We start from the raw sequence: 24,809 nt of genomic DNA on the forward strand, positions 1-24,809 counted from the left end.
ACTAGAATTACCATTTGACCCAGCAATCCCATTACTGGGTATATACCCAAAGGATTATAAATCATGCCACTGTAAAGACACATGCACACATATGTTTATTGCGGCACTATTCACAATAGCAAAGACTTGGAACCAACCCAAATGTCCATCAATGAGAGACTGGATTAAGAAAATGTGGCACATATACACCATGGAATACTATGTAGCCATAAAAAGGATGAATTCACGTCCTTTGCAGGGACATGGATGAAGCTAGAAACCATCATTCTCAGCAAACTATCACAAGTACAGAAAACCAAACACCGCATGTTCTCACTCATAGGTGGGAATTGAACAATGAGAACACTTGGACACAGGGTGGGGAACATCACACACCTGGGCCTGTTGGTGGGTGGGTGGGGGGCTGGCGGAGGGATAGCATTAGGAGAAATACCTAATGTAAATGATGAGTTGATGGGTGCAGGAAACCAAGCTGGCACACGTATACCTATGTATCAAACCTGAAAGTATAATTTAAAAAAAAATTTGAGGTCAGATAATGTGATTCCTCCAGTTTTGTATTTTTTGCTTAGGATAGCTTGGGTTATTTTGGTTATATTAGGCTGATAACAACAGTGTTTGTATAAACAAACAAACTGGCAAAAATAAAACTAATAAAAACTTTACACCTTAAGTTCGTACTCGTACCCCAGCTTTTAAACTTTTTGTTGTTTCTATTTATATTATATTGTACTGTGTATGTCTTGAAAAGTTGTTATTATTTTGATTGGTTCATCATTTAGTTTATCTACTTAGGAGTAGAGTAGTTTAGACGCCACTGTACAGTCTTATAATATTCTGTGTTTTCCTGTGTACTTACTGTTACCAGCGAGTTCTGTACATTCAGATGATTTCTTATCTCTCATTAATGTCCTTTCCTTTCTGATTGAACTGCTCCCTTTAGCATTTCTTGTAGGACAGGCCTGGCATTGATGAAATCCCTCAGCTTTTGTTTATCTGGGAAAGTCTTTATTTTTCCTTCATGTTTGAAGGATATTTTCACTAGATGTGCTATTCCAGGCTAAAAGAGATTTTTCTTCAGCACTTTAAATACGTCATGCCACTCTCTCCTGGCCTGTAAAGTTTCTGTTGAAAAGTCTGCTGCCAGATGTATTGGAGCTCTATTCTATGTGTTTTTTTTTCTCTGTCTCTCTTTTGCTGCTTTTAGGATCCTTTCTTTATCTTCGATCTTTGAAAGTTTGGTTATTAAATGGCCTGAAGTACTCTTATTCGGGTTAAATCTCCTTGGTGTTCTATCACCTTCTTGTATTTGGATATTGATATCTTTCTCTGGGTTTGGGAAGTCCTCTGCCATCCCTTTGAATAAACTTTTTATCTCTTTCTTTCTCTACCTCATCTTTAAGCCCAGTAACTCTTAGATTTGCCTGCTGATTCCTTCCATTGATTTTACTTTTTTTTAGACAACTGTCTTAATCAAGTAACTATCAACATAGTAGAAAGTATTAGTGGCACATAACACCTCACATTCTAAAAAACAGCATATGTTAAATTCAAAAAATGATGTGAACTCATATCTTTAAAATAACATCTTCCAGGCTGGGTGTAGTGGCTCACGCCTGTAATCCCAGCACTTTGGCAGGCCAAGACAGGTGGATCATTTGAGGTCAGGAGTTCAAGACCAGCCTGGCCAATAACGTGAAACCTCATCTCCACTAAAAATAGAAATTAGCAAAGTGTGGTGACATGTGCCTGTAACCCCAGCTACTTGGGAGGCTGAGGCAGAAGGATCGCTTGAACCCAGGAGGCAGAGGTTGCACTGAGTCGAGATCTTGCCACTGTACTCCAGCCTGCTGACAGAGGGAGACTCTGTCCCAAAAACATAATAATAATAATAATAATAATAATAATAATAAACACATCTTCCAGCCCAGTAGTACTTTTACCCCACCAGTTCTTTTTTGTGTGTTGAGATGGAGTCTTGCCCTGTCACCCTGGCTAGAGTGCAGTGGCGTGATCTTGGCTCACCGCAACCTCCGCTTCCCGGGTTCAAGTGATTCTCCTGCCTCAGCCTCCGGAGTAGCTGGGATTACAGGCACGTGCCATCATGCCCAGCTAATTTTTGTGTTTTCAGTAGAGACGGGGTTTCACCATCTTGGCCAGGCTGGTCTCGAACTCCTGACCTCAGGATCCACCCGCCTCAGCCTCCCAAAGTGCTGGGATTACGGGCGTGAGCCACCACACCTGCCCCCCCACCAGTTATTTTCATGTGCAACACTAATGACCAAAATTTGTTTCATCTATTTCCCTCTAAAAGAATTCTGTCTTCTTGTAGTATAACTGTTTTTTGTCTTACAACAGACAAAATAAGGACAAATCAGAATCTTGTGTTATGTCCAGAAAGCAAGCTTGGTTTTGAAGGCTGCTAGCAATGATTCTGAAAGGGCAAAGCTGCTCACTGAAGGAATCCTATTAGACTCACTGTGACATTTAAAAATGAAAATAATGTTAACATTGTTATTTGGAAAAGTGGAGTCTATAAAAAGCCATGAATTAATAATTATGCTGAAAAAAGCAAATTCATATAAAGTTTGGAGAAGGTAGCTAGAATATAAAAAGAGGTGAACAAAATGTTTAATTTCTTACTGATTTTAATAAGTTAGGGAAGATTATATGTACGAGCACTTTTTTTTCTTTCATATGAGTTTCAGATTAGAGAATGAACAACATGTACTTCTTTCTGGTTTTGGAAGCAGAAACTTGAAAGCAAGCCAAGCAGTGTTGAAAGTGTGACAAGTACAAGAATAATCAGTTCAATCAGTCATCATACAAAATAATGGTTAAGCACTCCAGTGGAAAGTACCGGTTTTCAAACACCAATAAATGGAAACTCTAAAATGCGTATCAACTCAGGACACACAAGTCTGAGAAACTACTAAAGCTTATGAGAAAGTCAAAAGGCACAGACATTTCTTTAACTGTGTAGAAAGAAGTGCTTTTGTGTGAAAGAGAGCTCACTGGGCCTGATGATTGTGGCCTTGGGTTTGACTCATCCTGGGAGAGGGACTCACGCTTAGGACTGAAGGGGGGCCAGCCCCTCCACACCTGTGGGTATTTCGCTTCAGGTGGGAGGAGAGACTGAGAAAAGAAATAAGACACAGAGACAAAGTACAGAGAAAGAACTGTGGGCCCAGGGAACCGGCGCTCAGCATACGAAGGACCCGCACCGGCACCAGTCTCTGAGTTCCCTCAGTATGTACTGATCATTATTTTTACTATCTTAGCGAGGGGAGTGTAACAGGGCAACAGGTGGGGAGAAGGTCAGCAGGGCAACATGTGAGCAAAGGAATCTGTATCATGAATAAGTTCAAGGAAAGGTACTGTGCCCGGATGTGCACGTAGGCTAGATTTATGTTTCCCTTTACCCAAGCATCTCAGTGTAGCAAAGAGTAACAGAGCAGTTTTGCTGCCAGCATATCTCGACTCCTAGCCACAGGGTGGTTTTCTCCTATCTCAGAATAGAACGAATGGGAATGTTAGGCTTTACACCGAGACATTCCATTCCCAGGGATGAGCAGGAGACAGAAGCCTTCCTCTTATCTCAACTGCAAAGAGGCCTCCTCTTTCACTACTCCTCCTCAGCACAGACCCTTTATGGGTGTCGGGCTGGGGGACTGTCAGGTCTTTCCTTTCCCGTGAGGCCATGTCTCAGTCTGTCTCAGTGCGGGGAAACCTTGGACAATACCCAGGCTTTCTTGGGCAGAGGTCCCTGAGGCTTTCTGCAGTGCATGGTGTCCCTGGTTAATCGAGAATGGAGAATGGCGATGACTTTTACCAAGCATACTGCCTGCAAACATATTGTTAACAAGGCACATCCTGCACAGCCCTAAACCCGTTAAACTTTGATTCAATACAGCACATGTTTCTGTGAATACAGGGTTGGGGCTAAAGTTACAGGTTAACAGCATTTCAAAGCAGAATCAATTTTTCTTAGAACAGATCAAAATGGAGTTTCTTATGTCTTCCTTTTCTACATAAACACAGTAACAATCTGATCTCTCTTTCTTTTCCCCACATAGGACCTGCTGAGAAACAATATCAATTAATCAATTATCCAAGTTCAGCAATTTCAGCTGATCTTTTTGGGGATATTTCAATAAAGCTTTATTCATGAACACTGAAAGTTTTAATTCATATAATTTTACATGGCATGAAATAATATAAATCTCTTACATTTTCAATCACTAAAAAATATACAAACCATTTTTGGCTCATGGGCTATACAAAACTGGGCAGCACGTTAGACTTGTGGGCCATAGTTCTGTATAGTTAGTGGGTATTATTATATCTGTAGTTATTTTTCTATAAATTATTATTTTAAAATTATGATCACATACATACAATGTAATGTTTATCATTGTAACTATTCATAAACATATAATCCAGTGGCATTAAATGCATTCACAATGTTGTGTGACCATCACCATTTCTATACCCAAAACATTTTTGTCATTCTTAGCAAAAACTCTGTACCTATTAAAAAATTTCCTTTTGAGTTGTTCGTTGTTGGTGTATGGAAACACAACTGATTTTTTTGTGTGTTGATCTTATACTCTGCAACTCTGCAGAATTTATTTATTAACTCTAGAAGATTTCTTATGAATTATTTGAGATTTTCTACATGTAGGGTCATATCGTCTGTGAATAGAGGATTCCTTTTACTTCTCTTTCTTGTCTGATAGCTCCAGCCAGAATATCCATTACAATGTTAAATAGTAGTGATGAAGGCAGGCATCCTTGTCTTGTTCCTCACCTTAAGGGGAACACTTCCAGTCTTTCACCTTTGAATTTTTGACATATGGCTTTTATGTGTGTTTTTTCCCTTTATTATATTAATTGGTTTATTACATTAATTGATTTTCTTCTTTGAACCATCCTTGTGTTCCTAAAGTCCCATTGGATCATGATGTATAATCCTTTTAATATGTGATGGGATTGGATTTTCTAATATTTTACTGCACATTTTTGAATAAATATTCACAGGGAATAAAGGTCTACAGTTCTCTTGCAATAACTTTATCTGAGTTTTGTATCAGAGTAATGATAGCCTCATAGAATGAGTTTGGAAGTGTTCTTTTCAAGTTTTTGGAAGCATTTCAGGATAGGTGTTATTTCTCTTTAAATGTATGGTAGAATTCACCAGTGAAGCCATCTGGTCCAGAACTTTTCCCCATTGGGAGGTTCTGATTACTGATTAAATCTCTTTACTTGTTACAGTTCTGTTGAGATTTTCTATTTATTCTTCAATTAGTTTAAATAATTTGTGTATTTTAGGGAATTTGTCCATTTCTTCTAGGTTACCTTATTAATTGACATGCAATTGTGATAGCATTTTCCTATAATTCTTTTTATTTTATAAGGTAACATTCTCACTTTCATTTATGATTTTAATTATTTGCATTCACTCTCTTTATATTTTTTGTCAGTCTAGCTAAAGCTTTGTCAATTTGCTGGTTTTTTCAAGTACAAACTTTTCTTTTCATGAATTTTCTGTATTGTTTCTCAAGTATCTATTTTATTGTTTTCCCTCTAATCTTTATTATTTCCTGCCATCTCCTAGCTTTGAATTTAGCTTGTTCTTTTTTTTTAGCTTCTTATGATGTAAAATTAAGTTATTGATATGAGATCTTTCTTCTTTTGAATGTACGTATTTACAACTATAAGTTTCCCTCTGAGCATTACTTTTACTGCATCTAATAGGTTTTGGAATGTTGTGATTTCATTTGTATTCCAAGTACTTTGTAATTTCCCTTGTAATTTCTTCTTTGACCTATTGATTGTTCAAGACTATTTCATCTAATTTCCATATAAGAGTGAATTTTCCAGTTTTCCTTCTGTTATTGACATCTACCTTATCTCATTGTGGTTAGAGAAGGTAGTTAATATAATAGCTATCTCTTAAAATCTATTGAGATGTGTTTTGTGACCCAGCATAGGGTTTATCCTAGAGAATGTTCCATGTGCAGTTGAGAAGAATGTGTATTCTGTGCTTGTTGGGCGGAGTGTTCTTTATATATTAATTAGGTGTAATTGGTTGGTTTATTGTATTGTTCAAGTTCTCTATTTCTTCATTTCTGTCTGGTTGCTCGATCATCTATTGATGGTGGGGTATTGAAGTCTCCAGTTATTATTGTAGAACTGTATATTTTTCCCTTCTATTTTGTCACTTTCTTGCTATATATATTTTGAGGGTTTATTATTAGATCTATAAATGTTTAGAATTATATATTCTTGCTGTAATCTTTTATTAAAATATAATTTATTCTTTGTTTCTTGTAAATTTGATTTAAAAGCAATTCTATCTGATATTAATATAGCCAGTCCATCTCTTTTGTGGTTATTATTTCTATGGAATATCTTTATGTTTTCACCTTCAAGCTATTTGTGTCTTTAGATCTAAAATGAGTCTCTTTTTTGGTATAATATAGTTGGGGTGGTTTCAATTTTTTATCCATCCTGCCAATCTCTGTCTTTTGATTGGAGTGTGTAGTCTATTTAAAGTTAATTATTAATAAGAAAGGGCTTACATCTGCCACTTTTCTCTGTTTCTTATATATCTTATGCTCTCTTCTTCCTCATTTCTTTTGTCCCTATGTTCCTTTGTGTGTAGTTAATTTTTTAATGAAACATTATGATTCCCTTCTCAATTCCTTTTGTGTAGCTTCTGTAGATACATTCTTTGTTACCATGGAAATTACATTTAGTCTCCTAAAGTTATAACAATCTAATATAAACTTATGCCAACAACTTCAAAAGCTTACAGAAGTTCTGCTCGTAACAGCTCCGTCCACTATTTTGTTAAAATATAATAGATTACATCTTTATACATTGTGTGCCCAATAACATACAAGTTATTTTAACAAATTTGTATTTTAAATCTAGTAGAAAATAAAAAGAAGATGCACAAACCAAAATGAAAATAATAGTAGCTTTTATAATTGCCCATGTATTTATGTCTACTGGAGATTTGATTTCTTCAAGTGGCTTTAAGTTACTGTGTAGCTTCTCTTATTTCAACCTGAAGGACCCTTTTTTGTATTTCTTGCAGAGCAGGTTTAGAGGTAATGAGCTCCCTCAGCTTTTGTTTATCTGGAAATATCTTAATTTCTCCCTCATTTTTGAATGGCAGTTTTGTCAGATACAGAATCCTCAGTTGACTTTTTTTTTTCTTCTTCTCTACTTCTTTCAGTATTTTGAATATATCAAAATACTGCCTTCTGGCCTCCAAGGTTTCTGGTTGCTTCTGTCTTACTGCCTTTAAAGTTCTCTCTCTCTTTTTATTATTTTTAAATAATTTGATTATAATGTGTTTTGGTGTAAGTTTCTTTGAGTTTATCATAGTTGGAGTTCTTTATAATAGCCATACCCCTAGAAGGTTACAAAACTAATCTAGAAATAATCTTAAAAATTACGGTCTTTTAAAAAAGGATTAAGTGTCAATATAGTAACATATTTTACAATCACTGCATTTGTATGTTTTATCTGCAACCAGTTTTATCAGCTATGAACCCGCCTTTGCAAAAATTATAGCAGGAAACTATGACAGTGAAAGAGATCAGACCTAATTGATTCCATCTTGCTTCTAACCTTTAAGCTATCCTTGCTCATTTCTGGGCAAACTAACTTTGGGAAGGAATTCAGTTCATGGTTTGACTCTGAAACAAAATTGATAACAGTCCTTTCCTGAAAAGACCCCCTTTTTGCCTGGGGACCAGTCTGCCTTTCCAGGACTAACAAATTAGTTACAATATTAGAAGTTATGGTTTAGGGGTCATCCAGCCTCTGGCTCCAAGAGTCTGAACCTACCCAAATTGCTCCTGGGGATAACATCACTATTGTAAAACTGAAGATCAGCGCTTGAGATATTTTGCAGACTCTGTACTCCGTGGATCAGCTGACACCACCCAGACCAATAATCCAGCTGCTCAGCCAGTCTGCCATCCCACCCAGGGACAAAAGATATCAAGAAGACCACCCTTCAACCCCCTATGATTCCATCTCCAACCTGACCAATCAGCAGCACTCCCCACTTCCCCAGCCTCTATCTGCTAGATTATCTTTACAAACTCTGATCTAATAATAAACAATAAAACTCCAGTCCCCCACACAGTGGGCTCTGCGGGAATTACTCTTTCTCCATTGCAATTCTCCCGTCTTGATAAATAGGCTCTGTCTAGGGAGTGGGCAAGGTTAACCCACTGGGCAATTACAGGTATATAAAATTCTTGATTTCACCACAAACTGTTTAAGAAAACTTGATTTTTCAAAATTTTAATCAATGTGTAAATATTCAGGAAAAACTACTTTCTGTGTTTTAATTGGTAGGATACAGTCAATCAACTTGGTGTAAAACTAAGCAAAATTAATTGTAGATATTATTTCTCTCCAGGCACAAAAATGTGTTTTGAACCTACTCTAACCAACTGTCAAAAGGTTGTGTTAAGTGATTCTCTGACAAGGTAAGATCTAATGCTTGGTGTCTTTTTGAAGTTTTTCAAAATTGCCTCCAATATCAACCTTCCCTTCCCTTTCAGCATTCTGTTCCCTATCTTTCAGCTCATCTTTCTAGTTTTCCTATAGCAAGAAAACGTGTTCAGAGAGCAAGATAATTATATGTATTGATTCTATATGAGAAATATCACCTGTTCTGTCATTAGGGGCTTTAAATATGCCTACCTTATTAAAGAGCTACTTCTCTAGACACAACTGTGACTGAAGAATTAATTCACTCAAGATCCAGTATTACCCACAGCGACTCCTTCAATCTCAACCTCATACTGTGTCAAAACCAGGCTTCCTTCATGAACACTTACCTATACCAAGAGTGCAGACTTTCTTTTCCCTACAGTAATTCAAATTTGGTATTGTGTTGCTTTTCCCTACCATTTTTCTCTTCTGGGACTACTTATATTCACTGTAGTACATCTGTCTAATTTCAAATATTAAAGAGGCAGGTTCTCTAGTGACAAAGGACTATAGGGATTTAGTTTTATCTAAAGTTTAAAGCAGTGGTTTTCAAAGTTTGGTACCAGAACCTATGGGGTCCCTAGAATCATTTTGGGGGCATGATGTAAAAATTATTTTTATGGTAATACTAAGAACCTATTTTCTTTTTTACTCTCATTCTTTTGTGAACGTACAGTGGAGTTTCCCAGAGGCTTATGTGGTATTGATAGATGCAGAACACAGATAAGGTGGGGGTTGAGGGGGTCCCCAGAGAATCTCCAACCTACTCCACAAGTGTTTACATCAGATGCTTTCGTGCAGATGAGGGAACCTGCCCAGGGTATTGTCTGCACATGCTCACAATGGACTGGGGACCCGCCTGTGCACTGGGAGAATGAGGTGGAGCCACAGGAAGTTCATGGCCTGTGCAGCCAGGAGGAGCCTGGCCTCTTCTGGTGCTGTGTGTTGGCCTGGTACTCGATCTGTGAGGTGGTAGCATGTTAGCAGGAGTCCCTCTCAATTTACTGACAGTTTTTTTTTTCTCCTTTTTCCTTTTTGCCCATACATTCTGCTCTTTTCACCCTTCAATGTGTCCACATGCCTAATTTATCCTGGTCATGACACAAGAACCGGGATTTAGCTGAACTAAGAAGCAAAAATTCTGCATCATTTTGGTGGCCTATACGGCGACATGAGGAAGAGTGAGTAAGATGTGAACCAAAAAAATCATTTTCCCTTTTGTTTATAAGCCTTTTTGTACTGGAAACTGCGTACCACCCCACCCCCCACTCCAATGGCCGCAGGTGCTCCCTGCCCCACTTCACTCCTGACTTGGACGCATGGCCATAACTGCCACAGGTGCGTGTGGTGTCTAATGGCCATGCGGGGCAGAAATGAGCCACAGCCACTGCCTGGGCCCCAAAGTGGCCTCGGGGACCCAGGCCCCATGTGGCAAGCTGGCCAGTGTTCCCTGCCATGCATCTATGGAGTCTTCCCCACCCCTGGCCAAGGGGTCCAGCTCCATCAGACAGTAATTAACTTTCTCTCTCTGTTGTAGGAACCCATTTGCATAAGAATAAAACATCTTCCCACCCCTGCACTTTAAGCTTTTTTTTCTTTTCTCCACCAGGTCAGGAGTTAACTTTTAAGTGAGAGCTTTTTTCCCCCTTTTAGAAAACGTTTTACTAGGCCAGGACCCCAGCTGTCACTGTTTATGTTCTCTGTAAAGTTTTAATTATAAAAAAGGATTTGTGAGGTTGGTCGTAAGCTGCAGCCAGTCTGGTGTGCTCTGCATGTCTTTCTGTATGGTCAGTAGCAAACTTTGCTGCAGGCCTCATCTTGTTTTACATCCTTGGAAGTGTGACCGGTAACCACATGGTAGTGCTTTGTTTTAGCTTCTGCCATTTTGCAATGGCAGCCTACGTTCAGTCCTGGCTTAGGGAATGAGTCTTTTCTGGTTTGATATCTGTGTGACTTTTGCCATTTGTTGATTGTCTTCCATTCCACAAACTGCCTTGGATTTTCCTTTTCCTGAGCCTTTAGTAAAGTTTGAAAGCCAGAAATATTGGCTTCTTGGCACAGCTAAAGTGGGGTAACAGGGATATAAAGGGTTTTCTTAAAGAGCGCTCAGCTTAATTAAAAGTGAGTATCCAAGTCATAGGTATATTTAAAAGGCCTTTATGTTTTCTCTTCTTGGCTCTTGCTTTCCTGGAAAAAGGTTTTTTTCTCATTTGACTGAATTATTTTTCTCCATTTTGCCTTGCCACTCATAATATACTCATGAGTGGGCAGAGACCTCGGATTTCCTCATGCAGCCCCAGGAATTAGAGGTGGATGGAGCCCTCTCAAAATCTGTTTAGTCTTCCAGCCATACCTGTTTATTAGGCCCTAGAAAGTGCATGTTTTCCTAGCTTTGCTCTTAAGGCTTCCACTTACAGTGCAAACCAGTAAAAGGCCTCAGGATTTTTGAGCTCTTCTTATCCCACCCTGTTTTCTTTTGATACATGTTTTCTAATAACCCAGTTTGTCTCTTCTCACCTTCAGGCCAACAAACTCCAACCAGTCATGCAACCAGAGCCCTGGACAATGCCCTCTTCTACTGGGAACCCTTAGATCAACCTCTGAGGGAGATCTGACTGCTGTTTTCCCAAAACAGTGCCTCTTGTCAGCAGGACACACTTCAGATTTGTCTTCGCCTTACCCTTATCCTTACTCTAACAGCTCTGTTAGATGTATTTCTTTAGGTGGGGAATGATAGATGCAGGAGGCAGATGAGGGAGGGTCCCCAGAGAATCTCCAAGCCACCCCACGAGTGTTTACATCAGATGCTTTTGTGTAGATGAGGGAACTTGCCGAGGGTCTTGTCTGCACATGCCCACAACGGACTGGGGACTTGCCTGCCTGCTGGGAGAGTGGAGTGGAGCCATGGAAGTTCATGCCATGTGCAAGGGGGAGAGGCCTGGCCTCTTCAGCTCCTGTGTGGTGGCCTGGTACTCGATCTGTGAGATACTAGCCTGTTAGCAGGACCCCCTCTCACTTTTTTTCTCTTTTTTCCTTTTTGTCCAAAAAATTCTGCTCTCTTCAGCCTTCAGTTTGTCCATGTGCCTAAATTTTTCTGATCATAATACAAGAACCTGGATTTATCTGAGCTAAGGAGCAGAAATTCTGCATCCGTGTATGACATTGCAACAGATTAAGGCAGAAGCAGATTTGAGATTCTGGCTGTCCTCTATGAAGCTACTCATGAGATTTTCAAAAATATAAAACCACATCATTTTTCTCTCAATGATTTTTGTTTGGTGAAATATTGTATTTTGTTATAAAATGTATTATTTATGCTAATATGTAATAGGTTTATTTCTTAAATAAATATTTAAATTTTTTTTTAGATTAAATTTCTAATTTGGTGCCTATCAATGGATGTAGCACATATAAACTAAAGCTTTGGGGGTCCTCAATAATTTTTAAGAGTATAAAGTGTTCCTAAGACCAAAATTTTCAAAAATATAGTTTCAAATTTATTTAAGGCACTTCAGGTTGTGGGAAAAGATATGGAAAACTCTATTTTATGAGGCTAGCATAACTTATAATAAACCTAAAAAATAACAAATGAAAAAATATAAGTATAGCTCAATTACACTGATGAGCCTAAATGCATAATTCTAAATAAAAATATTACTTAATAGAATCCAAGACTGTATAAAATAAAATAATATGCCAATTTGTAAGTTTTAATGTCAGTGTTATAATTATTTTTTATATCTGGAGATCTAGTAACATAATTTATTACATCAATAAATTTTAAAAGAATAAAAACAAATTTGTATCTATAGATGCTTAATGATATTTTAGGCAAATAAAACTATAACTAAAATATAAATTGAGTAATTATTTAAATGGAAATAAAAATAATTTACCAAAACACCCAGTAAATTTTCCTATTGCAAGATATTTAATTAAAATTTAAAAATAAAGAGATCACATCACCATTTTAATTTTTATTTAGTTTTTTTTTTTGAGAAAAGGTCTCATCTATCACCCAGACTGGAATGCAGTGGCGTGATCATGGCTTACTGCAGCCTCAATCTCCAGGACTCAAGTGATTCTCCAGCCTCAGCCTCCTCAGTAGCTGAGGCTACAGCTGCACACCAGCACACCCAGCTAATTTTTGTATTTTTTGTAGAGACAGTGTTTCACTATGTTTTCTAGGCTGGTCTTGAATTCCTGAGCTCAAGCAATCTGCCCACCTCAGCCTCCCAAAGTGCTGAGATTGCAGGTGTAAGCCATCGTGTCCAGCTTTAAAATTTTTATTGCCATTTTTATCAAGAACCAGACACTATTAATTACAGAGCATTATTTTGTGTACCTCTAAGAAAGAAAAATGCTAATTATTATTTTAAGGTGCCATGAATTAGACATGTTAAACTGTGAAAATATATATACTTTAGAATTGGCTAACTATAGTAAAATTGTCTTGGATGCTGCAAATACAGTATCAAAAGAGAACAACTGGTGAAATATTGGGTATTATTATAATACAACTAGAAAAGTCGAGAGATCCTAGTAAAAAACACTCAGTAGAATAAACTGGAAACTTTTGTAGTGACTGTATACAAAACTAATGCACAAAACTTGAGCCAAAGCATCTAGAATTGGAAATGAAAAAAAAGTTGCATTCACTCAGATAACAACTTCAAAATACTTAGGAATAAAGTTGACAGGACTACTAGAGCTTCCACAGAATAAAACTATATGATATCATTGAAGGCATATAATAAGTTCTGAACAAACAAAATGTAACATTTTTGGATGAGAAGACAATCTATTAAAATGTAAATCTCATAAAATTATATATATATATATATATCTCTCTCCAAGAAATTCTATTTCAAATTCTAGCTGACTTGTTTTTAATTGGATACAATTTTCTTTAAGTGTATATAAAAATTAATGTGAGAGAGAAAATTTGTGAAAAGTAGAACAGTGAGGGAAACTTGCTTTAATGGAATTCACATCGTATTGCAAAGCCAATATATTCTAAGCAATAACAATCACATTGGTATAAGTTTACACAGAAATATCGGTTAGCTAGACTAGGAAATTCAGAATTAGTTTTTATTTATATAAGAATTTAAGATATGATTCAAAAGATAGTGCAATTCAGGGGAGATAATAAGTTATTTAATAAATAATGCCTGAAAAATGTTATTGACCTTACAAATAGAATTGTATGCCTTCTGACATCATATATATCCAAAAAATTCCAGATATATGACACAAAGTATAAAAAAGGAGGAGAAAAAACTTACAAGGAATGTCCAACGTGCCATCTTGTGTGAGAGAAGACCTTGTTTGATAAACAACAACAGCAAAATCCTTGCAAGAGACAGAGATATTTCGTTATATAAAAAAATTAAACTTTTGCATGGCAAAATTTACTATTAACACAGTTAATAAGTAAATGGTAGATTTGGAAAACTTTTATAAATCAGGCGAACTGAGGGTGATATTAATAACCTGAGAGAGCTGTTAAAAATTGTCAAGAAAAGGACACATAATTTATAAAAGATTGACTAAACTCTGAGATGTTTCAAGGAAAAGAGGTCCAAATGGTCACAAGCATAGTCAAAGATGTATAGTTTCACTAGTTATTTGAGAAAAGCAAATTAAAACAATAAGGAGATTTTTTTCACTATACAGCCATTTAATTGGCAAACATTTAAATGACTCATATTACCTATTGTGGGCAGAAGTGTGGATAAGAAAGTAATAATTTTTTTTAAAATGTACTCTCCTATGTTGCTGATAGAAATGTAAAACTGAATTTTAAAAGCAATCTGGTAACAGCTACTGAAAGTAAAATTTTACAGACCTTTTAAGCCATAAATCCTGATTGCACAGAAATGAAAGCTCCCATGTAGTGGCATGCATGCCAGCATATTTTACACAAACGTGTTTAGTGCTATCACTGTACCCACATGAACACTCACCCATGGGCAATCACTGAGTAACTGTGGTGCACCGACTCCAGTAACACCGGAGGCTAATTAATATAGCCTCCTATTTATTTTCCTAAAGAGAGTCTTGCAAGGTCTAGAGGAGTCCAAAAATGTGTCATCCCAGCCTTCCACACCCATTGCCATATTTATGGAGGGAGGGAAGAAAGAGAAAAAGAGAGTCAAGACTCTTCAGAGGATTCACTTCTCTCAGAGGTCAGGAATGAAAAATTAACCAATAAAATAACACTGGTGCACTTAGAGGAATTTCTATGTGCTAGACCTCACAGGACGGTGTATTAGGATCCAGTTTTGTTAAGCCATGACCAAATACTTTCTGTATGTTGTATTTATACATACATATATATAATACATATTTTATATATGAAATATTTATATATTATAAAATTATATGTGAAATATGTAAATACTTCATATATAAATATATAATATGTAATTATATATTTGAGAAAAAATATATATAAATAATATATAAAATATATAAATATATAATATATAAATATGTAAAGTATATAATATCTAATATATATTATAAATTCACACAGGGACAGAAAACCAAATACCACATGTCTGCACTTATAAGTGGGAGCCATTTATAGATATAAAATATATAAATATTTTAGATATAAAATATGTTATATATATTTCATATATTTTTATATAAAATATGTATATATTATACATATAACTTTATTATATAATTATATTTATATACTAATATTACATAATTAAATATGTATAATTATATAGTATATAATTATATGTATACGTATATATATACTATATAATTATACGTATACATATAATATACATATAATTATATATAAAAAATATATATATATATTTTTTGAGATGGAAGTTCGCTCTTTTTTCCCAGGAGTGCAATGGTGTGATCTTGGCTCACTGCAACCTCCGTCTTTCAGGTTCAAGCAATTCTCCTACCTCAGCCTCCCAAGTAGCTGGGATCACAGGCATGCCCTGCCACCATGCCCGGCTAATTTTTTGTATTTTTAGTAGAGATGGGGTTTCTCCATGTTGGTCAGGCTAGTCTCGAACTCCTGGCCTCAGGTGATCTGCCTGCCTCAGCCTCCTAATGTGCTGGGATTACAGGTGTGAGCCACTGCACCCAGCCTACACATATATATTTTTTTTTAAAGAAATAGTTCTGTATTATATAAGCATGGAGAAAATATGGAAGTACATATTAAGCTGTTAATAAATTATTGTGAGGAGCTGCTGAAAAGAGTGACATGGAAAGGAAAGGGCATAAGGAGATCTGAACAAAAAGAAAAAAGTTCAGCTACACAGCATGTATATATCCATGTGACTGAGGACAAATAATTGAAAGAAAAAGTAAAAAGCAGAACATGGTTGTATTTATGCATTTATTTAAAATTACATAATTATAATTTATATCCTTTATATACAAATAATTAAACAAGTTTAGCAAGTAATTTCAAATTACAAAGAAAGCCCTAAGAAAGCGCTCAATATAATCACTTAAAAGACCAAAAAGTATGCATGATAATTTACAGCTTAGTAACTGGGAATGGTCCCATATTGAGACAGGAATATTTCCTGACATCCAGAGAATTGCTTTCTATAAATAAAGATTTTGGTGCTTACCCCTAAGTGATGTCTAGGGCATGTCCAATCATGAATAGAAAAACACTAAACTTCACAGCGGGTGTAAAGGGAGAAACCATTGCCCTTTAGACATTGGAAAAGTTCTTATATTCTTGCTTGCCTTGTGATCTTTTATTGCGAAACTTGCAAAATAAATTGATCTTGGCTGTTACTTGCTCTTTTATATTTAACCCTCCCTCCGATGCTACAGTTAAAGTCACAGACCAAATTATTTATCATAATCAAAGCAGAAGTGGGTCAAGCACAGATTTAATAACTATTTAATAGAATTTAATATTGATTTAATAGATATTAAATTTAAATTTAATATCAATTTAATAGACTATTTAATAGAAAAATAATAACAATAACATATCCCTAAGGACCCTCAGGCAAACAGTAGCCCTTCCAGAAATGTGAGAACCTGGCCATGTGCTTGTCTTTCAGAAAAAGGTCTGAATCTGATATGAAAATTCAGAAGTTATTCATACAATATATTCACGTTGGAAAACTTGAACCATTTGGCCCAACAATCCCATTACTGGCTATACACCCAAAAGAATATAAATCATTCTGTTATAAAGATGTATGCATGTGTATGTTTATTGCAGCACATTCACAATAGCAAAGCCATAGAATCCACCTAAATGCCCGTGCGTGACAGACTGGATAAAGAAAATCTGGTCCATGTACACCAAGAAATGCTGTGCAGCCATAAAAAAGAACAAGATCATGTCCTCTGCAGGGACATGGATGGAACTGGAGGCCGTTATCTTTAGAAAATTAACACAGGGACAGAAAACCAAGTACCGCATGTCCGCACTTATAAGTGGGAGCTAAATGATGAGAACTCATGGACCCACAGAGGGGAGTAACACACATTGGGGCCTTTCGGAGGGTGGAGGATGGGAGGAGGGAGGGAATCAGGAAAAATAACTAATGGGTACTAGGCTTAATACCTGGGTGATGGAATAATCTGTACAACAAACCTCCATGACACAAGTTTACCTATGTAGCAAACCTGCACTTGTACCCGTGAACTTAAAATGAAAGTTAAAAAAAGAATTATCTTAATATAGATACAATAGGTTGTCATTTCTAGAATTAAAAACGTGTATCTTAATATGAATCAAGTGCATAAATGGTGGGAAAATGTTATTTTATTGGCTAATTTTTCATCCCTGACCTCTAAGAGGAGCGAGTCCTCTGAAGAGTGTTGACTCTCTTTTTCTCTTTCTTCCCTCCCTCCATAAATATGGCAATGGGTGTGGAAGGCTGGGATGAAGCATTGTCGGACTCCTCAGGCCTTGCAAGGCTGTCTTTAGGGAAATAGGTAGAGGACTTAGACTATTTTAGACTCCAGTGTTACTGGAGTTGGTGAACCACAGTTACTCAGTGATTGCCCATCAAGATTGTTCCATCAGTCTTGGATTCTATTAGGTAATATTTTTATTTAGAATTATGCATTTAGGTTCATCAGTGTAATTGAGCTATAGTTATAGTTTTCCTTTTTTATTTTTTAGGTTTATTATCAGTTATGCTAGCCTCATAAATTGAGAGTTTTCTGTATTTTTCCCACAGCCTGAAGTACCTTACATAAATTTGAAACTCTATTTTCTCAAAATGTTTAGTCTTAGGAACACTTTACACTCTTAAAAATTATTGAGGACCTCCAAAGCTTGAGTTTATATGTGCTACATCCATTGATATGCACCAAATTAGAAATTTAAACTAAAAAAATTTAAAATATTTATTCATCAATTTATTTAAAAATAAACCTATCACATATTAGCATAAATAATATATTTTATAACAAAATACAATATTTCACCAGACAAAAATCATTCAGAAAGAAAAATGATGTGGTTTTGTGTTTTTGAAAATCTCATGAGTAGTGTCATAGAGGACAGCCAGAATTTCATTTCTGCTTCTGCATTCATCCGTTGCAATGTCATACACTGATGCTGAATTTTTGCCCCTTAGTTCAGCTAAATCCAGGTTGTTGTGTCGTGACCAGGAAAAACTAGGCACGTGGACGCATTGAAGGGTGGACAGGGCAGAATTTTTGGGACAAAAAGGAAAAAAGAGAAAAAAAGTGAGAGGGGGGCCCTGCTAACAGGCTACCACCTCACAGATTGAGTACCAGGCCACCACACAGGAGCTCAAGAGGCCAGGCCCCTCCCTCTTGCACATGGCATGAACTTCCATGGCTCCACTCCACTCTTCCAGCAGGTAGGCATGTCCCCAGTACGTTGTGGGCATGTGCAGACAGGACCCTGGGCAGGTTCCCTCATTTACACAAAAGCATCTGATGTAAACACTTGTGGGGTGGGTTGGAGATTCTCTGGGGCCCTCCCTCATCTGCTTCCTGCATCTATCATTCCCCCACTAAAGAAGTACATCTAACTGCCATTAAGAGTAAGGATAAGGATAAGGATGAAGACAACTTAAACAGTTTCTTGTTGATTCTGGATATTAGACCTTCATCAGATGCAGAGCGTGTAGGCATTTTCTTCCATTCTTTAGGTTGTCTGTTTATTCTGTTGATAGTGTCTTTTGTTGTGTAGAAGCCGTTTAGTTTATTACGTCCCACTTGTCTTTCTGTTTTTGTTGCAATTGCTTTTGGTGCCTTCATCATGAAATCTTTACCAGGGTCTATTTCAGAATGGTATTTCCTAGGTTATCTTCAAGGGTTTTTCATAGTTTTAGGTTTAAAACTTAAGGTTTTAGTATATTTTGAGTTGATTTTGTAATACGGTGTAAGGAAGGCTTTCCAGTTTCAATCTTCTGCACATGGCCAGCTAGTTATCACAGCATCACTCATTGAATGATTGCAGGTGTGCAGCATTATTTCTGGGACTTCTCTACTGTTCCCTTGGTCCATGGGCCTGCTTTTGTACTAGTACCCTCATGGATGACTTTGAGGAATTCAGGACTTCAGTGGAGAAAATAATTGCAGATGTAGTGGAAATAGTAAGAGAACTATAGTTAAAATTGGAGCTTGAATATTACTGAATGGTTGCAATCTCATAATTTTACCAAATGAGAAGCTACTTTTATGGATGAGCAAAGAATGTGGTTTGGTGAAATAGATTCCACTTCTGATAAAGATGCTGTAAACCTTCCTGAAATGACAGCAAAGGATTTAGAATATGACATAAACATAGTTGGCGAGGCAATGACATTGAGAGAATTTTCTCTTCATGCTTTCATGTCCCCACAGTGACAGAGCTGCCTCACAGAGCCTTTCTCAGAAGATAGCCCAGGCATTACACGACACATGACTGTCATTAATGACAGGGAGTTACTTGTGCCATTTTCTTTTCCTTTATTATTATTTTTTTTTCCTGAGACAGAGACTACCTCTGTTTTCCAGGCTGGATTGCAGTGGCGCAATCTTGGCTCGCTGCAACCTCTGCCTCCACGGCTTCTGCATAGTTGGGGTTACAGGCTTGTACCACCACACCTTGCTTAATTTTGTGTTTTTAGTAGAGATGGGGTTTCACCAGGCTGGCCTTCCTGGCCTCAAGTGATCTGCCTGCCTCAGCCTCCCAAAGTGCTGGGATAACAGGTATGAACCACTGCTCCTGGCTACTTGTGCCGTTTTCAATGTTTTACCACTCTCTATAGCTTTTTGTCCCTCATATTCACTGTTACTATCATTTTGTAAGGTTGTGTGATTTTTTTTAAATGACATTTGGATTCCCTTCTCATTTCCTGTTGAGTATATTCTCTGTGATTGCTGTGGGTATGACATATGATTTTATAAAATTATAACAATTTATTTTGAATCAATACCAATTTAACTTTAATTTTGTATTAAAACTCTCCCTTTCCCCAGGTTTTTACTCCACTTCACATTGTTTTGTCACTAATTACAGCTTTCTACATTCTGTACATATTAACTTAGAATTATATTTATTTCTATACATTTGTATTTTAAATCTTGAAGAAAAATAGAGTACAATTCCAAAATTTCAAAAATACATGTTTTCATATTTTGCCACCTATTCACATTGACTAGACGTCTTTATAGGTCTAAATGGCTGTAAGTTACTATTTATTTCCTTTTATTCAACCTGAACAATTCCCTTCAGCATTTCTGGTAGAGAAAAAATAATGAAATCAGGGATTGGAGGTCCCTATACAATTTTCTTACATCCCAAGTGTTCCTGAAACCAAGTGTTGAGCTTTAAGAATTCTGAGTAAGTTTTTGTTTGTTTGTTTTTAACTAAAAATTTTGTGGAAATAGAGGGTGAAGAACTGGAATAAGCCTGTAGCAGATTTAGTATTTACAAATGACTGCCCTAATGATTATTTCACATCTGGAAAAACATGTTGTGCATGCTAAAGAAATTTGAAATTTAAAATATTTCTTAGGAACTACACACTTGACCTGTAAGTTTTAAGAAAATGTCACTCTTTTTTTAGTAATTACATCAATCAACCTTATGAGATGTGAAATAATTATTACTTAAAATAAGAAAGTTGAGGTGGAACAGGAGGCAGTTGTTTACATGGTTTGTTTGAGACATGCTAAGGGTGAATGTCCATTAGACACTAACACGGAGATGTAGAGCACACATTGTTATGTTCCGTCCTGGAGTTTGGAGGGAAAAGCTCAGTTAGAAATATTTTGGGAGTGTTTCTCAACCTAGAGGTGGTATGTAAAGCCAGAGATCATCAAGGGAATGATAGTAGACAGAAAACAGTCCAAGAAATTGGCCTAGGGCACTCCGAAGTTTATAGCCTCCCTCAATTTTAAGGAATAAATAGTTTAAGGAAAGATCGTGGGCTGCAAAATGTGCTGGGAGACCTGGCTTGAGAAAGCCTCTTTGATGGGGTTAAGGTGGCCACCAGAGTAAGAACAATTGAGAGTGAAAGTGTTAGTGTGCCCAGGTCAAAAACCACTGTCCTCAAAATGCTTTCACCAGGGTATCCCAAGTTTTCAAAAGAGTTGCCTGAAATGAAAATTTATGTCCTCATGATTAACTGATTTACTTCGTACCCCTAAAAACTGTGTAAAAGAATTACATGTCTTTGTAAGAGTTGTTCCTAACATTTACTAAAGTTTGAAAACATTGTGCAATTTTGCAGATACTGTTTCCAAAAGATTTTTGGGATTTTGGAAAATTTGCTTTATTAGATGTATTATTTACCATTTTGATCTTACTTTGAGAGTAGTATATAATGGCTTTAGAACATTTTGTCTTTTATACTTGTAAGCATGCCTTACAGCTCTCTTCCCACCGTAACCGCATGCCAAGAGCAAGGAAATTAACATGAGTGACCTAAACAGACCTTTTGCAGTAAAACACATGTTGATGAGATTACAATCCTGACCCCTAAAACCATCACTTATTTTATGTATGAAACATTTAAAAAGATCAAGTATCATAAATTAGTAGTATATTTTGGAATCTAAGAACATTCTCTAAAGATGGGGTTGGTATTTAGGGGAATCTGATCAGTCAATGATGTCCTCGATGTCCTTTCCCACCACAGCCCAGTAGGGTCAGTGCTGTAACTGGGCACACATCAGAGGTCCAGGCCTGACTCTCAGCTCTAGGGTTTCTTAAAACCTTGTGGAGAGAATTTCCTTTTGTGCACAACATATAATTATCCAAAAAATGGTGCCAGTGTGTTTTTCCCAGCATACATGTACTCAACCCCCTTCTTCTAAACCTCTTCAATATCTGACTGCTAATCATTTCTCCTGGGTGGGTGCCCTCCCTCTTCACTGAACACCCCTCCCACAGGGATGCCTCATTCCTAGGCTCTGGGAAGGAGCCTAGGAATCTGATCCCCGCACTGCTGGAGGAAGTCCATGGATTCCTGGTCATCCTGTCAATAGCCCTCACCCTCCAGACTCCATGCTGTGTGTGTTCTTGTTCCTCAAATAGCTAAAGATGCACTGATATATACCTGTCACCAGCTCCTTCTTCAGAAGCTGGAAATCACCCATGCCCACCTAAAAATGTCTATAAAATGGTTGTCATCATCTCCCACCCTCTGATCCTAAATTATAAGCAAATCACCGTTTTTGAGCTAATGAGTCAGAAAGAAAGAAAACATACAAGTAATGGAGACCAAAGTAGGTAAAGAATCTTTGGAAGAGAGCACTCAATTTTTTCAAAGAGAAAGAAAAAAAAATATTGTCTTTCCCTTCTGGCCTGTGCACTTACATTTGGCTGACTGAAGTCGCTAAGCAGGGTAGATTTAGCCAAAGGAGATGTGTCCAATCACCAGCATAAAGACGTCCTCTGTGTCACCATCCACACACAGGGCCTCTGATAGAACTCATACAAAGTCCTCCATGTTAATATTCATCTGAAAGTGGATAATCAGGGTGGCCAGCAAGACTGAAGAAGAAAGGATAATGCATGATAAGAACTGCAATGATTCCATTATTGGGCGGGGGTAGCACAGTGATTTCTAGGAAGCTGCCATTAGTGTGGATATTAAGAAGTTCATTTTCTGATTGCTGGAGTGTATGCATTTTTTACTTTTATGAACACGACTTTATAGTATCTGTATTATCAAAATAATAAATTACTCAATTCTACTCCCCTGCCCAGAACTTAATACATAAAACACAAATTCCACCGGGCCCAGTGGCTCACGCCTGTAATCCCAGCACTTTGGGAGGCTGAGGTAGGTGGTTGTATCACCTGAAGTCAGGAGTTTGAGACCAGTCTGACCAACATGGTGAAACCTCGTCTCTACTAAAAAATACAAAAATTAGCCGGGTATGGTGGCGGGCACCTGTAATCGCAGCTATTTGGGAGGCCGAGGCAGGAGAATCATTTGAACGCAGGAGGAGGAGGTTGCAGTTAGCTGACACCATGCCATTGCACCCCAGCCTGGGCAACAAGAGTGAAACTCTGTCTCAAAACAAACAAACAAACAAAACACACACAAAGTCAAATGTTCAAACATATTCCTGTACATCTGCCTACAGAGCAAAGAGTCATTCTATTTCAAATTCTCAATGGAAGTAGGAACTCTTTCTGCCCTACTTTGAAGAAGAAACAAGTTATACGCTCATCACTAATAAATAATTTTGAGTGTGAAAGGCTACTGGTAGCAGTTAGGCTTCTTTTATCACTTTATTTATTATTTACTGCCTGTCTACCATATACAACATATTTGGTTAGTTTCAGAAATGTAAATTGTTGTATATGATCCAGGGTCCAATATCCAAGAAAATACAATGCACTAAAAATGTCTGTGTAGACATAACACAAAAAATAAAGGGACAAATAAATGCCTGCTTATCATTAGATAAGCATTTATTTGTGGTAAATACTACCAATTCATTGGTGGTAAGAATTACAGATCCTTGCTATTCTTCCTTTTATTTAATAATTTCCTTTTTTATTTTTTATTTTCCTCTATATTAATAAAATATCAACAATGGTAGCTACCAGTTTTTGAGTTCTTATGATATGCCATTGTGGTTATGTTTTTCACACATTATCGCATCATCTCTATTACTTCTTAAAATCTCCACTGCCAGCAGTTACATAACTTCTCTTTTCCCTCATTACATCAGTGACCATCCATGACTCCTAAAACCTTAAAGCATTTGAAAGGCAGTCTCCTGATAGATAGAAACACTTGGAATCGGTAAAGACAGTAGTTACATTGCCTCACTGTCCATCAATGCTGGATTGCAGTCTTTTTTTTATCTTTTGTTTTAGGTTCAGGGTACATGTGCAGGTTTGTAAATTGCATGTCATGGGGGTTTGGTGTAGAGATTATTTTGTCACCCAGGTACCAATCAGTTGAATAGAGAGTCCCTTCCCCAGTGCTTGTTTTTATTAATTGACAGAAATCAGATGATTGTAGTTGTGCAGCATTACTTCTGGGCTCTCTATTTTGTTCCATTGATCCATGTGTCTGTTTCTGTACAAGTCTCATGCTGTTTTGGTTACTGTCTCATGCTGTTTTGGTATACTGTTTCAATATAGTTTGAAGTTGGGTAATGTAATGCCTCCATATTTGTTCTGCCTTGACTGTTAGAGTCTTTTTGGTTCCTTGTAAATTTTAACAGAGTGTTTTTTTCTAGTTCTGTGAAGAATGTCATTGATAGTTTGATGGGAATAGCATTGAATCTGTAAATTGCTTTGGGCAGTATGGCCATTTTAACAATATTAATTCTTCTTATCCATGAGCATGGAATGTTTTTCCATTTGTTTTTCTCATCTCTGATTTCCTTTGAGCAGTGTTTTGTAATTGTAATTCTCATGGAAGTGATATTTCCCCTCTGTGGTTATCTTATTCCTAGATATGATGCTCATTTACCATTCCAGCAATCCTAGGGCATACACACGCACACACACACACACACAGGTACACACACTTATATGGAGTCATGCACACAGGCACACACACGTGCACACACTTGCATACACATACAAACTAGCACACAAACACATATACACACAGGCACACACACATACACACAGGCACACATACACACAGGTGCACACACATACACACAGGCACACACACACAGACACTCTCATCTTCTCCAACTCTTCTTATTCTGTGTATTGATGTTATCTTCAGGGTGGGTGGAGGCTGCTGAAGCAATTTTTGAACTCACACTGCAGCAGGACAATAGCTACTTGCAGAAGAAAGGCCACCTTATTTTAAAAA

At 37.0% G+C, this 24,809-nt stretch overlaps 1 long non-coding RNA gene across 2 annotated transcripts in view; it reads left to right on the top strand.

Annotated features, from left to right (window-relative positions):
• Window positions 1–3,229: 3,229 nt before the first annotated feature.
• The window catches only part of LOC129006871 (uncharacterized), a 29,602-nt gene continuing 8,022 nt past the window's right edge, over window positions 3,230–24,809 (top strand). The window contains exons 1-3 of one of the 2 annotated variants that reach the window (XR_008492106.2): window positions 3,230–3,249; window positions 8,447–8,516; window positions 9,631–11,018. This is a non-coding gene — a long non-coding RNA (uncharacterized LOC129006871). Of the gene's footprint in view, window positions 3,250–8,446; window positions 8,517–9,630; window positions 11,019–24,809 lie in introns of those variants that run through there. The other variant, XR_008492105.1, reaches the window with a different exon arrangement.

The sequence above is a fragment of the Pongo pygmaeus genome, chromosome 8 (assembly GCF_028885625.2).
Source record: "Pongo pygmaeus isolate AG05252 chromosome 8, NHGRI_mPonPyg2-v2.0_pri, whole genome shotgun sequence".
Classification (NCBI taxonomy): Eukaryota; Metazoa; Chordata; class Mammalia; order Primates; family Hominidae; genus Pongo; species Pongo pygmaeus.